Genomic DNA, 17,756 nt, shown 5'->3' with positions numbered 1-17,756 from the left:
AGGGATACAGTAAACCTGAAGTGAAGCAAACGGAATATAAAACTGGACTCACAGGAGAGGTTCAAAACATAGAATGTTAGAGTGTCAGTCCTCTTGTACTTAAGTCGGCATTGTCCCTTTTGTGTTAAATTCGGATGCAATATCTGTGTTTCATCGCCAATTAGAAGGTGCAAGGTATACAGTAAACCTGAAGTGAAGCATCGGAATCTAAAACTGGACTTACAGGAGAGGTTCAAATCGTAGAAAGTGAGAGTGTCAGTCCTCTTGTACGTAAGTCGGCATTGTGTCTTTTGTATTAAATTCGGATGCAATTTCTGTGTTTCATCCTCAATAAGAAGGTGCAATGTTTACAGTAAACCTGAAGTGAAGCATCGGAACCTAAAACTGGACTCACAGGAGAGGTTCAAATCGCAGATAGTGAGAGTGTCAGTCCTCTTGTACTTAAGTCGGCATTGTGCCTTTTGTATTAAATTCGGATGCAATTTCTTTGTTTCATCGTCAAGAAGAAGGTGCAAGGTATACAGTAACCCTGTAGTGAAGCATCGGAATCTTGACCTGGACTCACAGGAGAGGTTCAAATCGTATAAAGTGAGAGTGTCCGTCCTCTTGTACTTAAATCGGCATTATGCCTTTTGTACTAAATTCGGATGCAATTTCTGTGTTTCATCTTCAATAGGAAGGTGCACGGTATAGCATAATCCTGAAGTGAAGCATCGGAATCTAAAACTGGACTCACAGGAGAGGTTCAAATCATTGAAAGTGAGAGTGTCAGTCCTCTTGTACTTAAGTCTGCATTGTGGCTTTTGTATTAAATTCGGATGCAATTCTATATTTCATCGTCAATAAGAAGGTCCAAGGGATACAGTAAACCTGAACTGAAGCATCGGAATCTAAAACTGGACTCACAGGAGAGGTTCAAATCATAGATAGTTAGATAGTCAGTCCTCTTGTACTTATGTCGGCATTGTGCCTTTTGCATTAAATTCAGATGCAATTTCTATGTTTCATCGTCAATAAGAAGGTGCAAGGTATACAGTAAACCTGAAGTGAAGCATCGGAACCTAAAACTGGACTCACAGGAGCGGGTCAAATCGTAGAAAGTGAGAGTGTCAGTCCTCTTGTACTTAAGTCGGCATTGTGCCTTTTGTATTAAATTCGGATGCAATTTCTTTGTTTCATCATCACAAGAATGTGCAAGGTATACAGTAAACCTGAAGTGAACCATCGGAATCTAAAACTCGACTCACAGGAGAGGTTCAAATCGTAGAAAGTGAGAGTGTCAATCCTCTTGTACTTTAGTCGACATTGTGCCTTTTGTATTCAATTTGGATGCAATTCTGTGTTTCATCGTCAGTAAGAAGGTGCAAGGTGCACAGTAAACCTGAAGTGAAGCATCCGAATCTAAAACTGGACTCACAGGAGAGGTTCAAATCAAAGAAAGTGAGAGTGTCAGTCCTCTTTTACTTAAGTCGGCATTGTGCCTTTTGTATTAAATTCGGATGCAATTTCTGTGTTTCTTCGTCAATAAGAAGGTCCAAGGAATACAGTAAACGTGAAGTGGAAGTCGGCATTGTGCCTTTTTTATTAAATTCGGATGCAAACTCTGTGTTTCATCGTCAATAAGAAGGTCCAAGGGATACAGTAGACCTGAATTGAAGCATCGGAATCTAAAACTGGACTCACAGGAGAAGTTCAAATCATAGATAGTGAGAGTGTCTGTCCTCTTGTGCATAAGTCGGCATTGTGATTTTTGTATTGAATTCGGATGCAATATCTGTGTTTCATCGCCAATTACAAGGTGCAAGGTATACAGTAAACCTGAAGTGAAGCATCGGAATCTAAAACTGGACTCACAGGAGAGGTTCAAATCGCAGATAGTGAGAGTGTCAGTCCTCTTGTACTTAAGTCGGCATTGTGCCTTTTGTATTAAATTCGGATGCAATTTCTTTGTTTCATCGTCAAGAAGAAGGTGCAAGGTATACAGTAACCCTGTAGTGAAGCATCGGAATCTTAACCTGGACTCACAGGAGAGGTTCAAATCGTATAAAGTGAGAGTGTCCGTCCTCTTGTACTTAAATTCGCATTATGCCTTTTGTACTAAATGCGGATGCAATTTCTGTGTTTCATCTTCAATAGGAAGGTGCACGGTATAGCATAATCCTGAAGTGAAGCATCGGAATCTAAAACTGGACTCACAGGAGAGGTTCAAATCATTGAAAGTGAGAGTGTCAGTCCTCTTGTACTTAAGTCGGCATTGTGCCTTTTGAATTAAATTCGGATGCAATTTCTGTGTTTCATCGTCAATAAGAAGGCCCAAGGAATACAGTAAACCTGAAGTGAAGCAACGGAATCTAAAACTGGACTCACAGGAGAGGTTCAAAACATAGAAAGTTAGAGTGTCAGTCCTCTTGTACTTAAGTCGGCATTGTCCCTTTTGTGTTAAATTCGGATGCAATATCTGTGTTACATCGCCAATAAGAAGGTGCAAGATATACAGTAAACCTGAAGTGAAGCATCGGAATCTAAAAGTGGACTCACAGGAGAGGTTCGAATCGTAGAAAGTGAGAGTGTCAGTCCTCCTGTACTTAAGACCGCATTGTGCATTTTGTATTAAATTCGGATGCAATTTCTGGGTTTCATCGTCAATAAGAAGGTGCAAGGTATACAGTAAACCTGAAGTGAAGCATCGGAATCTAAACCCTGACTCACAGGAGAGGTTCAAATCGTATAAAGTGAGAGTGTCCGTCCTCTTGTACATAAATCGGCATTATGCCTTTTGTACTAAATTCGGATGCAATTTCTGTGTTTCATCTTCAATAGGAAGGTGCAAGGTATACCATAATCCTGAAGTGAAGCATCGGAATCTAAAACTGGACTCACAGGAGAGGTTCAAATCATTGAAAGTGAGAGTGTCAAACCTCTTGTACTTATGTCGGCATTGTGCCTTTTGTATTAAATTCGGATGCAATTTCTATATTTCGTCGTCAATAAGAAGGTCCAAGGGATACAGTAAACCCAAAGTGAAGCATCGGAATCCAAAACTGGACTCACAGGAGAGGTTCAAATCATAGAAACTTAGAGTGTCAGTCCTCTTGTACTTACGTCGGCATTGTGCCTTTTGCATTAAATTCCGATGCAATTTCTATGTTTCATCGTCAAGAAGAAGGTGCAAGGTATACGGTAGACCTGAAGTGACGCATCGGATTCTAAAACTTTACACACAGGAGAAGTTCAAATCATAGAAAGTGAGAGTGTCAGTCCTCTCTTACTTAAGTCGGCATTGTGCATTTTGTATTAAATTCGGATGTAATATATGTGTTTCATCGTCAATAAGGAGGTCCAACGGATACAGTAAACCTGAAGTGAAGCATCGGAATCTGAAACTGGACTCACAGGAGAGGTTCAAATCATAGAAAGTTAGAGCGTCAGTCCTCTTGTACTTAAGTCGGCATTGTGCCTTTTCTATTAAATTCGGATGCAATTTCTGTGTTTCATCGTCAATAAGAAGAACCAAGGGATACAGTAGACCTGAATTGAAGCATCGGAATCTAAAACTGGACTTACAGGAGAGGTTCAAATCATAGAAAGTGAGAATGTCTGTCCTCTTGTGCATAAGCCGGCATTGTGATTTTTGTATTGAATTCGGATGCAATTTCTGTGTTTCATCGTCAATAAGAAGGTCCAAGGTATACAGTAAACCTGAAGTGAAGCATCGGATTCAAAAACTGGACTCACAGGAGAGGTTCAAATCATAGAAAGTGAAAGTGTCAGTCCTCTGTTACTTAACTCGGCAATGTGCCTTTTGTATTGAATTCGGATGCAATTTCTGTGTTTAATCGTCAATAAGAAGGTCCAAGGTATACATTAAACCTGAAGTGAAGCATCGGAATCTAAAACTGTACTCACAGGAGAGGTTCAAATCGTAGAAAGTGAGAGTGTCAGTCCTCTTGTAGTTGAGTCGGCATTGTGATTTTTGTATTGAGTTCGGTTGCAATTTCTGTGTTTCGTCGTCAATAAGAAGGTCCAAGGTATACAGTAAACCTGAAGTGAAGCATCGGAATCTAAAACTGGACTCACAGGAGAGGTTCAAATCATAGAAAGTGAGAGTGTAAGTCCTCTTTTACTTAAGTCGGCATTGTGCCTTTTGAATTAAATTCGGATGCAATTTCTGTGTTTCATCGTCAATAAGAAGGCCCAAGGGATACAGTAAACCTGAAGTGAAGCAACGGAATCTAAAACTGGACTCACAGGAGAGGTTCAAAACATAGAAAGTTAGAGTGTCAGCCCTCTTGTACTTAAGTCGGCATTGTGCCTTTCGTATTAAATTCGGATGCAATTTCTGTGTTTCATCGTCAATAAGAAGGTGCAAGGTATACAGTAAACCTGAAGTGAAGCATCGGAATCTAAAACTGGACTCACAGGAGAGGTTCAAATCGTAGAAAGTGAGAGTGTCAGTCCTCTTGTACGTAAGTCGGCATTGTGTCTTTTGTATTCAATTCGGATGCTATTCCTGTGTTTCATCGTCAATAAGAAGGTGCAAGGTATACAGTAAACCTGAAGTGAAGCATCGGAATCTAAACCTGGACTCACAGGAGAGGTTCAAATCGTAGAAAGTGACAGTGTCAATCCTCTTGTACATTAGTCGACATTGTGCCTTTTGTATTCAATTTGAGTGCAATTTCTGTGTTTCATCGTCAATATGAAGGTGCAAGGTGCACAGTAAACCTGAAGAGAAGCATCGGAATCTAAAACTGGACTGACAGGAGAGGTTCAAATCGTAGAAAGTGAGAGTGTCAGTCCTCTTGTACTTAAGTCAGCATTGTGCCTTTTGTATTACATTCGGATGCAATTTCTGTATTTCATCGTCAATAAGAAGGTCCAAGGGATATAGTAAACCTGAAGTGAAGCATCGGAATCTGAAACTGGACTCACAGGAGAGGTTCAAATCACAGAAAGTGAGAGTGTCAGTCCTCTTTTACTTAAGTCGACATTGTGCCTTTTTTTTTAAATTCGGACGCAATTTCTGTGTTTCATCGTCAATAAGAAGGTCCAAGGGATACAGTAGACCTGAATTGAAGCATCGGAATCTAAAATTGGACTCACAGGAGAGGTTCAAATCGTAGAAAGTGACAGTGTCAATCCTCTTGTACATTAGTCGACATTGTGCCTTTTGTATTCAATTTGAGTGCAATTTCTGTGTTTCATCGTCAATATGAAGGTGCAAGGTGCACAGTAAACCTGAAGAGAAGCATCGGAATCTAAAACTGGACTGACAGGAGAGGTTCAAATCGTAGAAAGTGAGAGTGTCAGCCCTCTTGTACTTAAGTCGGCATTGTGCCTTTCGTATTAAATTCGGATGCAATTTCTGTGTTTCATCGTCAATAAGAAGGTGCAAGGTATACAGTAAACCTGAAGTGAAGCATCGGAATCTATACCTAGACTCACAGGAGAGGTTCAAATCGTATAAAGTGAGAGTGTCCGTCCTCTTGTACTTAAATCGGCATTATGCCTTTTGTACTAAATTTGGATGCAATTTCTGTGTTTCATCTTCAATAGGAAGGTGCAAGATATACCATAATCCTGAAGTGAAGCATCGGAATCTAAAACTGGACTCACAGGAGAGGTTCAAATCATTGAAAGTGAGGGTGTCAGTCCTCTTGTACTTAAGTCGGCATTGTGCCTTTTGTATTACATTCGGATGCAATTTCTGTATTTCATCGTCAATAAGAAGGTCCAAGGGATATAGTAAACCTGAAGTGAAGCATCGGAATCTGAAACTGGACTCACAGGAGAGGTTCAAATCACAGAAAGTGAGAGTGTCAGTCCTCTTTTACTTAAGTCGACATTGTGCCTTTTTTTTTAAATTCGGACGCAATTTCTGTGTTTCATCGTCAATAAGAAGGTCCAAGGGATACAGTAGACCTGAATTGAAGCATCGGAATCTAAAATTGGACTCACAGGAGAGGTTCAAATCATAGAAAGTGAGAGAGTCTGTCCTCTTGTGCTTAAGTCGGCATTGTGATTTTTGTATTGAATTCGGATGCAATTTCTGTGTTTCGTCGTCAACAAGAAGGTCCAAGGTATACAGTAAACCTGAAGTGAAGCATCGGATTCAAAAACTGGACTCACAGGAGAGGTTCAAATCATAGAAAGTGAGAGTGTCAGTCCTCTGTTACTTAATTCGGTAATGTGCCCTTTGTATTAAATTTGGATGCAATTTCTGTGTTTAATCGTCAATAAGAATCTCCAAGGTAAACATAAAACCTGAAGTGAAGCATCGGAATCTAAAACTGGACTCACAGGTGAGGTTCAAATCATAGAAAGTTAGAGTGTCAGTCCTCTTTTACTTGAGTCGGCATTGTGCCTTTTGAATTAAATTCGGATGCAATTTCTATGTTTCATCGTCCATAAGAAGGTCCAAGGGATACAGTAAACTTGAAGTGAAGCATCGGAATCTAAAACTGGACTCACAGGAGAGGTTCAAATCGTAGAAAGTGAGAGTGTCAGTCCTCTTGTACTTAAGTCGGCATTGTGTCATTTGTATTAAATTCGGATGCAATTTCTGTGTTTCATCGTTAATAAGAAGGTACAAGGTATACGGTAAACCTGAAGTGAAGCATCGGAATCTAAAACTGGACTCACAGGAGAGGTTCAAATCGAATAAAGTGAGAGTGTCAGTGCTCTTGTACTTAAATCGGCATTGTGCCTTTTGTACTAAATTCGGATGCAATTTCTGTGTTTTATCGTCAATAGGAAGCTGCAAGGTATACAGTAAAGCTGAAGTGAACCACTGGAATCTAAACTGGACTCACAGGAGAAGTTCAAATCATAGAAAGTGAGTGTGTCAGTCCTCTTGTACTTAAGTCGGCATTGTGAATTTTGTATTCAATTCGGATGCAATTTCTGTGTTTCATCGTCAATAAGAAGGTGCAAGGTGTACAGTAAACCAGAAGTAAAGCATCGGAGTCTAAAACTGGACTCACAGGAGAGGTTCAAATCACAGAGAGTTAAAGTGTCAGTCCTCTTGTACTTAAGTCGGCATTGTGCCTTTTGAATTTAATTCTGATATAATTTCTATGTTTTATCGTCAATAAGAAGGTGCAAGGTATACAGTAAACCTGAAGTGAAGCATCGGAATCTAAATTTGGACTCACAGGAGGGGTTCAAATCATCGAAAGAGAGAGTGTCAGTCCACTTTTACTTAAGTCGGCATTGTGCCTTTTGTATTAAATTCGGATGCAATTTCTGTATTTCATCGTCAATAAGAAGGTCCAAGGGATACAGTAAACCTGAAGTAATGCTTCGGAATCTAAAACTGGACTCACAGTAGAGGTTCAAATCATAGAGAGTTAGAGTGTCAGTCCTCTTTTACTTATGTCGGCATTGTGCCTTTTGTATTAAATTCCGATGCAATATCTGTGTTTCATCGTCAATAAGAAGGTGCAAGGTATACCGTAAACCTGAAGTGACGCATCGAAATCTGAAACTTGGCTCACAGGAGTAGTTCAAATCATAGAAAGTGAGAGTGTCAGTCCTCTTGTACTTAAGTCGGCATTGTGAATTTTGTATTAAATTCGGATGCAATTTCTGTGTGTTTCATCGTCAATAAGAAGGTGCAAGGTATATAGTAAACCTGAAGTGAAGCATCGGAATCTAAAACTGGACTTATAGGAGAGGTTCAAATCGTAGAAAGTGAGAGTGTCAGTCCCCTAGTACTCGAGACGGCATTGTGAATTTTGCATTAAATTCGGATGCAATTTCTGTGTTTTATCGTCAATAAGAAGTTCCAAGGTATACAGTAAACCTGAAGTGAAGCATCGGATTCAAAAACTGGACTCACAGGAGAGGTTCAAATCATAGAAAGTGAAAATGTCAGTCCTCTGTTACTTAACTCGGCAATGTGCCTTTTGTATTAAATTCGGATGCAATTTCTGTGTTTAATCGTCAATAAGAAGGTCCAAGGTATACATTAAACCTGAAGTGAAGCATCGGAATCTAAAACTGGACTCACAGGAGAAGTTCAAATCATAGAAAGTGAGAGTGTCAGTCCTCTTGTACTTAAGTCGGCATTGTGAATTTTGTATTCAATTCGGATGCAATTTCTGTGTTTCATCGTCAATAAGAAGGTCCAAGGTATACAGTAAACGTGAAGTGAAGCAACGGAATCTAAAACTGGACTCACAGGAGAGGTACAAAACATAAAAAGTTAGAGTGTCAGCCCTCTTGTACTTAAGTCGGCATTGTCCCTTTTGTATTAAATTCGGATGCAATTTCTGTGTTTCATCGTCAATAAGAAGGTGCAAGGTATACAGTAAACCTGAAGTGAAGCATCGGATTCAAAAACTGGACTCACAGGAGAGGTTCAAATCATAGAAAGTGAAAGTGTCAGTCCTCTGTTACTTAACTCGGCAATGTGCCTTTTGTATTAAATTCGGATGCAATTTCTGTGTTTAATCGTCAATAAGAAGGTCCAAGGTATACATTAAACCTGAAGTGAAGCATCGGAATCTAAAACTGGACTCACAGGAGAAGTTCAAATCATAGAAAGTGAGAGTGTCAGTCCTCTTGTACTTAAGTCGGCATTGTGAATTTTGTATTCAATTCGGATGCAATTTCTGTGTTTCATCGTCAATAAGAAGGTCCAAGGTATACAGTAAACGTGAAGTGAAGCAACGGAATCTAAAACTGGACTCACAGGAGAGGTACAAAACATAAAAAGTTAGAGTGTCAGCCCTCTTGTACTTAAGTCGGCATTGTCCCTTTTGTATTAAATTCGGATGCAATTTCTGTGTTTCATCGTCAATAAGAAGGTGCAAGGTATACAGTAAACCTGAAGTGAAGCATCGGAATTTAAAACTGGACTCACAGGAGAGGTTCAAATCGTAGAAAGTGAGAGTGTCAGTCCTCTTGTACGTAAGTCGGTATTGTGTCTTTTGTATTCAATTCGGATGCAATTTCGGTGTTTCATCGTCAATAAGAAGGTGCAAGGTATACAGTAAACCTGACGTGAAGCGTCGGAATTTAAAACTGGACTCACAGGAGAGGTTCAAATCGTAGAAAGTGAGAGTGTCAGTCCTCTTGTACTTAAGTCGGCATTGTGCCTTTTGTATTAAATTCGGATGCAATTTCTGTGTTTCATCGTCAATAAGAAGGTGCTAGGTATACAGTAAACCTGAAGTGAAGCATCGGAATCTAAAACTGGACTCACAGGAGAGGTTCAAATCGTAGAAAGTGAGAGTGTCAATCCTCTTGTACTTTAGTCGACATTGTGCCTTTTGTATTCAATGTGGATGCAATTTCTGTGTTTCATCGTCAATATGAAGGTGCAAATTGCACAGTAAACCTGAAGTGAAGCATCGGAACCTAAAACTGGACTCACAGGAGAGGTTCAAATCGTAGAAAGTGAGAGTGTCAGTCCTCTTGTACTTAAGTCAGCATTGTGCCATTTGTATTAAATTCGGATGCAATTTCTGTGTTTCATAGTCAATAAGAAGGTGCAAGATATACAGTAAACCTGAAGTGAAGCATCGGAATCTAAAACTGGACTCACAGGAGAGGTTCAAATCGTAGAAAGTGAGAGTGTCAGTCCTCCTGTACTTCAGTCAGCATTGTGCATTTTGTATTAAATTCGGATGCAATTTCTGTGTTTCATCGTCAATAAGAAGGTGGAAGGTATACAGTAAAGCTGAAGTGAAGCATCGGAATCTAAACTAGACTCACAGGAGAGGTTCAAATCGTATAAAGTGAGAGTGTCCGTCCTCTTGTACTTAAATCATCATTATGCCTTTTGTACTAAATTTGGATGCAATTTCTGTGTTTCATCTTCAATAGGAAGGTGCAAGGTATACCATAATCCTGAAGTGAAGCATCGGAATCAAAAAGTGGACTCACAGGAGAGGTTCAAATCATTGAAAGTGAGAGTGTCAGTCCTCTTGTACTTAAGTCGGCATTGTGCCTTTTGTATTAAAATTCGGATGCAATTTCTGTATTTCATCGTCAATAAGAAGGTCCCAAGGGATATAGTAAACCTGAAGTGAAGCATCGGAATCTATAGCTCGATTCACAGGAGAGGTTCAAATCACAGAAAGTGAGAGTGTCAGTCCGCTTTTACTTAAGTCGACATTGTGCCTTTTGTATTAAATTCGGATGCAATTTCTGTGTTTCATCGTCAGTAAGAAGGTCCAAGGAATACAGTAAACCTGAAGTGAAAGTCGGCATGGGCCTTTTTTATTAAATTCGGATGCAAACTCTGTGTTTCATCGTCATTAAGAAGGTCCAAGGGATACAGTAGACCTGAATTGAAGCATCGGAATCTAAAACTGGACTCACAGGAGAGGTTCAAATCAAAAGATGTGAGAGTGTCTGTCCTCTTGTGCTTAAGTCGGCATTGTGATTTTTGTATTGAATTCGGATGCAATTTCTGTGTTTCATCGTCAACAAGAAGGTCCAAGGTATACAGTAAACCTGAAGAGAAGCATCGGATTTAAAAACTGGACTCACAGGAGAGGTTCAAATCATAGAAAGTGAGAGTGTCAGTCCTCTGATACTTAACTCGGCAATGTGCCTTTTGTATTAAATTTGGATGCAATTTCTGTGTTTAATCGTCAATAAGAAGCTCCAAGGTATACATAAAACCTGAAGTGAAGCATCGGAATCTAAAACTGGACTCACAGGTGAGGTTCAAATCATAGGAAGTTAGAGTGTCAGTCCTCTTTTACTTAAGTCGGCATTGTGCCCTTTGAATTAAATTCGGATACAATTTCTATGTTTCATCGTCCATAAGAAGGTCCAAGGGATACAGTAAACCTGAAGTGAAGCATCGGAATCTAAAACTGGACTCACAGGAGAGGTTCAAATCGTAGAAAGTGAGAGTGTCAGTCCTCTTGTACTTAAGTCGGCATTGTGCCTTTTGTATTAAATTCGGATGCAATTTCTGTGCTTCATCGTCAATAGGAAGGTGCAAGGTATACAGTAAACCTGAAGTGAACCACTGGAATCTAAAACTGGACTCACAGGAGAAGTTCAAATCATAGAAAGTGAGAGTGTCAGTCCTCTTGTACTTAAGTCGGCATTGTGAATTTTGTATTCAATTCGGATGCAATTTCTGTGTTTCATCGTCAATAAGAAGGTGCAAGGTGTACAGTAAACCTGAAGTGAAGCATCGGAGTCTAAAACTGGACTCACAGGAGAGGTTCAAATCACAGAGAGTTAAAGTGTCAGTCCTCTTGTACTTTAGTCGGCATTGTGCCTTTTGAATTTAATTTCGATATAATTTGTATGTTTTATCGTCAATAAGAAGGTGTAAGTTATACAGTAAACCTGAAGTGAAGCATCGGAATCTAAAACTGGACTCACAGGAGAGGTTCAAATCAAAAGAGTGAGAGTGTCAGTCCTCTTTTACTTAACTCAGCATTGTGCCTTTTGTATTAAATTCGGATGCAATTTCTGTGTTTCATCGTCAATAAGAGTGTCCAAGGGATACAGTAAACCTGAAGTGAACCACTGGAATCTAAAACTGGACTCACAGGAGAAGTTCAAATCATAGAAAGTGGGAGTGTCAGTCCTCTTGTACTTAAGTCGGCATTGTGAATTTTGTATTCAATACGGATGCAATTTCTGTGTTTCATCGTCAATAAGAAGGTGCAAGGTGTACAGTAAACCTGAAGTGAAGCATCGGAGTCTAAAACTGGACTCACAGGAGAGGTTCAAATCACAGAGAGTTAAAGTGTCAGTCCTCTTGTACTTAAGTCGGCATTGTGCCTTTTGAATTTAATTCCGATATAATTTCTATGTTTTATCGTCAATAAGAAGGTGTAAGGTATACAGTAAACCTGAAGTGAAGCATCGGAATCTAAAACTGGACTCACAGGAGAGGTTCAAATCACAGAAAGTGAGAGTGTCAGTCCTCTTTTACTTAAGTCGGCATTGTGCCTTTTGTATGAAATTCGGATGCAAACTCTGTGTTTCATCGTCAAAAAGAAGGTCGAAGGGATACAGTAAACCTGAAGTGAAGCATCGTAATCCAAAACTGGACTCACATGAGAGGTTCAAATCATAGAAAGTGAGAGTGTTTGTCCTCTTGTACTTAAGTCTGCATTGTGATTTTTGTATTGAATTCGGATGCAATTTCTGTGTTTCATCGTCAATAAGAAGGTCCAAGGTATACAGTAAACCTGAAGTGAAGCATCGGAATCTAAAACTGGACTCACAGGAGAGGTTCAAATCAAAAGAGTGAGAGTGTCAGTCCTCTTTTACTTAACTCAGCATTGTGCCTTTTGTATTAAATTCGGATGCAATTTCTGTGTTTCATCGTCAATAAGAGGGTCCAAGGGATACAGTAAACCTGAAGTGAACCACTGGAATCTAAAACTGGACTCACAGGAGAAGTTCAAATCATAGAAAGTGAGAGTGTCAGTCCTCTTGTACTTAAGTCGGCATTGTGAATTTTGTATTCAATACGGATGCAATTTCTGTGTTTCATCGTCAATAAGAAGGTGCAAGGTGTACAGTAAACCTGAAGTGAAGCATCGGAGTCTAAAACTGGACTCACAGGAGAGGTTCAAATCACAGAGAGTTAAAGTGTCAGTCCTCTTGTACTTAAGTCGGCATTGTGCCTTTTGAATTTAATTCCGATATAATTTCTATGTTTTATCGTCAATAAGAAGGTGTAAGGTATACAGTAAACCTGAAGTGAAGCATCGGAATCTAAAATTGGACTCACAGGAGGGGTTCAAATCATAGAAAGAGAGAGTGTCAGTCCACTTTTACTTAAGTCGGCATTGTGCATTTTGTATTAAATTCGGATGCAATGTCTGTTTTTCATCGTCAATAAGAAGGTCCAAGGGATACAGTAAACCTGAAGTAATGCTTCGGAATCTAAAACTGGACTCACAGTAGAGGTTCAAATCATAGAGAGTTAGAGTGTCAGTCCTCTTGTACTTATGTCGGCATTGTGCCTTTTGTATTAAATTCCGATGCAATATCTGTGTTTCATCGTCAATAAGAAGGTGCAAGGTATACAGTAAACCTGAAGCGAAGCATCGGAATCTAAAACTGGACTCACAGGAGAGGTTCAAATCACAGAAAGTGAGAGTGTCAGTCCTCTTTTACTTAAGTCGGCATTGTGCCTTTTGTATTAAATTCGGATGCAATTTCTGTGTTTCGTCGTCAATAAGAAGGTCCAAGGGATACAGTAAACCTGAAGTGAAGCATCGGAATCGAAAACTGGACTCAAAGGAGAGGTTCAAATCACAGAAAGTTAGAGTGTCAGTCCTCTTGTACTTAAGACGGCATTGTGCCTTTCGTATTAAATTCGGATGCAAACTCTGTGTTTCATCGTCAATAAGAAGGTCCAAGGGATACAGTAAACCTGAAGTGAAGCATCGGAATCCAAAACTGGACTCACATGAGAGGTTCAAATCATAGAAAGTGAGAGTGTCTGTCCTCTTGTACTTAAGTCGGCATTGTGATTTTTGTATTGAATTCGGATGCAATTTCTGTGTTTCATCGTCAATAAGAAGGTCCAAGGTATACAGTAAACCTGAAGTGAAGCATCGGAATCTAAAACTGGACTCACAGGAGAGGTTCAAATCAAAGAGAGTAAGAGTGTCAGTCCTCTTTTACTTAACTCGGCATTGTGCCTTTTGTATTAAATTCGGATGCAATTTCTGTGTTTCATCGTCAATAAGAGGGTCCAAGGGATACAGTAAACCTGAAGTGAAGCATCGGAATCTAAAACGGGACTCACAGAAGAGGTTCAAATCATAGAAAGTTAGAGTGTCAGTACTCTTGTACTTAAATCGGCATTGTGCCTTTTGTATTAAATTCGGATGCAATCTTTGTTTCATCGTCAATAAGAAGGTGCAATGTATACAGTAAACCTGAAGTGAAGCATCGGAATCTAAAACTGGACTCACAGGAGAGGTTCAAATCGTAGAAAGTGAGAGTGTCAGTCCTCTTGTACTTAAGTCGGCATTGTCTCTTTTGTTTTCAATTTGGATGCAATTTCTGTGTTTCATCGACACAAAGGAGGTGCAAGGGACACAGTAAACCTGAAGTGAAGCATCGGAATCTAAAACTGGACTTACAGGGGAGGTTCTAATCGTAGAAAGTGAGAGTGACAGTCCTCTTGTACTTAAATCGGCATGGTGCCTTTTGTACTAAATTCGGATGCAATTTCTGTGTTTCATCGTCAATACTAAGGTGCAAGGTATACAGTAAACCGGAAGTGAAGCATGGGAATCTAAAACTGGACTCACAGGAGAGGTTCAAATCATAGAAAGTTAGTATGTCAGTCCTCTTGTACTTAAGTCGGCATTGTCCCTTTTGCATTAAATTCGGATGCAATTCCTGTGTTTCATCGTCCATAATAAGGTGCAAGGTATAAAAGTGAACCAGAAGTGAAGCATCGGAATCTAAAACTGGACTCACAGGCATGGTTCAAATCGTAGAAAGTGAGAGCGTCAGTCCTCTTGTACGTAAGTCGGCATTGTGTCTTTTGTATTCAATTTGGATGCAATTTCTGTGTTTCATCGCCAATAAGAATGTGCAAGGTACACAGTAAACCTGAGGTTAAGCATCGGAATCTAAAACTGGACTCACAGGAGAGGTTCAAATCGTAGAAAGTGAGAGTGCGAGTCCTCCTGTACTTAAGTCGGCATTGTGCATTTTGTATTACATTCGGATGCAATTTCTGTGTTTCATCGTCAATAAGAAGGTGCAAGGTATACAGTAAACCTGAAGTGAAGCATCGGAATCTAAAACTGGACTCACAGGAGAGGTTCAAATCGTAGAAAGTGAGAGTGTCAGTCCTCTTGTACTTTAGTCGTCATTGTACCTTTTGTATTTAATTCGGATGCAATTTCTGTGTTTCATCGTCAATAAGAAGGTCCAAGGGATACAGTAAACCTGAAGTGAAGCATCGGAATCTAAAACTGGACTCACAGGAGAGGTTCAAATCATAGAAATTTAGAGTGTCAGTCCTCTTGTACTTAAGTCGCCATTGTGCCTTTTGTATTAAATTCGGATGCAATTTCTGTGTTTCATCGTCAATAAAAAGGTGCTAGGTATAAAGTATACCTGCAGTGAAGCATCGGAATCTAAAACTGGACTAACAGGAGAGGTTCAAATCATAGTAAGTTAGACTGTGAGTCCTCTTGTTATTAAGTCGGCATTGTGCCTCTTGTATTAAATTCGGATGCAAACTCTGTGTTTCATTGTCAATAAGAAGGTCCAAGGGATACAGTAAACCTGAAGTGAAGCATCGGAATCTAAAACTGGACTCACAGGAGACGTTCAAATCATAGAAAGAGAGAGTGTCAGTCATCTTGTACTTAAGTCGGCATTGTGATTTTGGTATTGAATTCGGATGCAATTTCTATGTTTCTTCGTCAATAAGAAGGTCCTAGGTATACTGTAAACCTGAAGTGAAGCATCGGAATCTAAAACTGGACCCACAGGAGAGGTTCAAATCGTAGAAAGTGAGAGTGTCAGTCCTCTTGTACTTAAGTCGGCATTGTGCAATTCGTATTAAATTCGGATGCAATTTCTGTGTTTCATCGTCAATAAGAAGGTCCAAGGGATACAGTAAACCTGAGGTGAAGCATCGGAATCTAAAACTGGACTCACAGGAGACGTTCAAATCATAGAAAGAGAGAGTGTCAGTCATCTTTTACTTAAGTCGGCATTGTGATTTTTGTATTAAATTCGGATGCAATTTCTGTGTTTCATCGTCAATAAGAAGATGCAAGGCATACAGTAAACCTGAAGTGAAGCATCGGAATCTAAGACTGGACTCACAGGAGAGGTTCAAATCGTAGAATGTGAGAGTTTCAGTCCTCTTGTACTTAAGTCGGCATTGTTCAATTTGTATTACATTCGGATGCAATTTCTGTGTTTCATCGTCAATAAGAAGGTCCAAGGGATACAGTAAACCTGAAGTGAAGCATCGGAATCTAAAACTGGACTCACAGGAGAGGTTCAAATCATAGTAAGTTAGAGTGTGTGTCCTCTTGTACTTAAGCCGGCATTGTGCCTTTTGTATTAAATTCGGATGCAAACTCTGTGTTTCATGGTCAATAAGAAGGTCCAAGGGATACAGGAAACCTGAAGTGAAGCATCGGAATCTAAAACTGGACTCACAGGAGAAGTTCAAATCATAGAAAGAGAGAGTGTCAGTCATCTTGTACTTAAGTCGGCATTGTGATTTTTGTATTGAATTCGGATGCAATTTCTGTGTTTCATCGTCAATAAGAAGGTCCAGGGTATACTGTAAACCTGAAGTGAAGCATCGGAATCTAAAACTGGACTCACAGGAGAGGTTCAAATCATAGAAAGTGAGAGTGTCAGTCCTCTTTTACTTAAGTCAGCATTGTGCCTTTTGAATTAAATTTGGATGCAATTTCTGTGTTTCATCGTTAATAAGAAGGTCCAAGGGATACAGTAAACCTGAAGTGAAGCAGCGGAATCTAAAACTGGGCTCACAGGAGAGGTTCAAATCATAGAAAGTTAGAGTGTCAGTCCTCTTGTACTTAAGTCGGCATTGTGCCTTTTGTAATAAATTCGGATGCAATTTCTGTGTTTCATCGTCAATAAGAAGGTGCAAGGTATACAGTAAACCTGAAGTGAAGCATCGGAATCTAAAACTGGACTCACAGGAGAGGTTCAAAACGTAGAAAGGTAGACAGTCCTCTTGTACTTAAGTCGGAATTGTGCCTTTTGTATTCAATTCAGATGCAATTTCTGTGTTTCATCGTCAATTAGATGGTGCAAGGTATACAGTAAACCTGAAGTGAAGCATCGGAATCTAAAACTGGACTCACAGGAGACGTTCAAATCATAGTAAGTTAGAGTGTGTGTCCTCTTGTACTTATGTCGGCATTGTGCATTTTGTATTAAATTCGGATGCAAACTCTGTGTTTCATGGTCAATAAGAAGGTCCAAGGGATACAGGAAACCTGAAGTGAAGCATTGGAGTCTAAAACTGGACTCACAGGAGAGGTTCAAATCATAGAAAGAGAGAGTGGCAGTCATCTTGGACTTAAGTCGGCATTGTGATTTTTGTATTGAATTCGGATGCAATTTCTGTGTTTCATCGTCAATAAGAAGGTCCAGGGAATACTGTAAACCTGAAGTGAAGCATCGGAATCTAAAACTGGACTCACAGGAGAGGTTCAAATCATAGAAAGTGAGAGTGTCAGTCCTCTTTTACTTAAGTCAGCATTGTTACTTTTGAATTAAATTTGGATACAATTTCTGTGTTTCATCATCAATAAGAAGGTGCAAGGGATACAGTAAACCTGAAGTGAAGCATCGGAATCTAAAAGTGGACTCACAGGAGAGGTTCAAATCATTGAAGGTTAGAGTGTCAGTCCTCTTGTACTTAAGTCGGCATTGTGCCTTTTGTAATAAATTCGGATGCAATTTCTGTGTTTCATCGTCAATAAGAAGGTGCAAGGTATACAGCAAACCTGAAGTGAAGCATCGGAATCTAAAACTGGACTCACAGGAGAGGTTCAAATTGTAGAAAGGTAGACAGTCCTCTTGTACTTAAGTCGGAATTGTGCCTTTTGTATTCAATTCAGATGCAATTTCTATGTTTCATCGTCAATAAGATGGTGCAAGGTATACAGTAAATCTGACGTGAAGCACCGGAATCTAAAACTGGACTCACAGGAGAGGTTCAAATCGTAGAAAGTGAGAGTGTCAGTCCCCTTGTACTTAAGTCGGCATTGTGCCTTTTGTATTAAATTCGAATG

Source organism: Schistocerca americana, chromosome 10 (genome assembly GCF_021461395.2).
Source record: "Schistocerca americana isolate TAMUIC-IGC-003095 chromosome 10, iqSchAmer2.1, whole genome shotgun sequence".
NCBI lineage: Eukaryota > Metazoa > Arthropoda > Insecta > Orthoptera > Acrididae > Schistocerca > Schistocerca americana.
The sequence above is the reverse complement of the archived record's forward strand: the minus strand, read 5'-3'. Positions refer to the sequence as shown.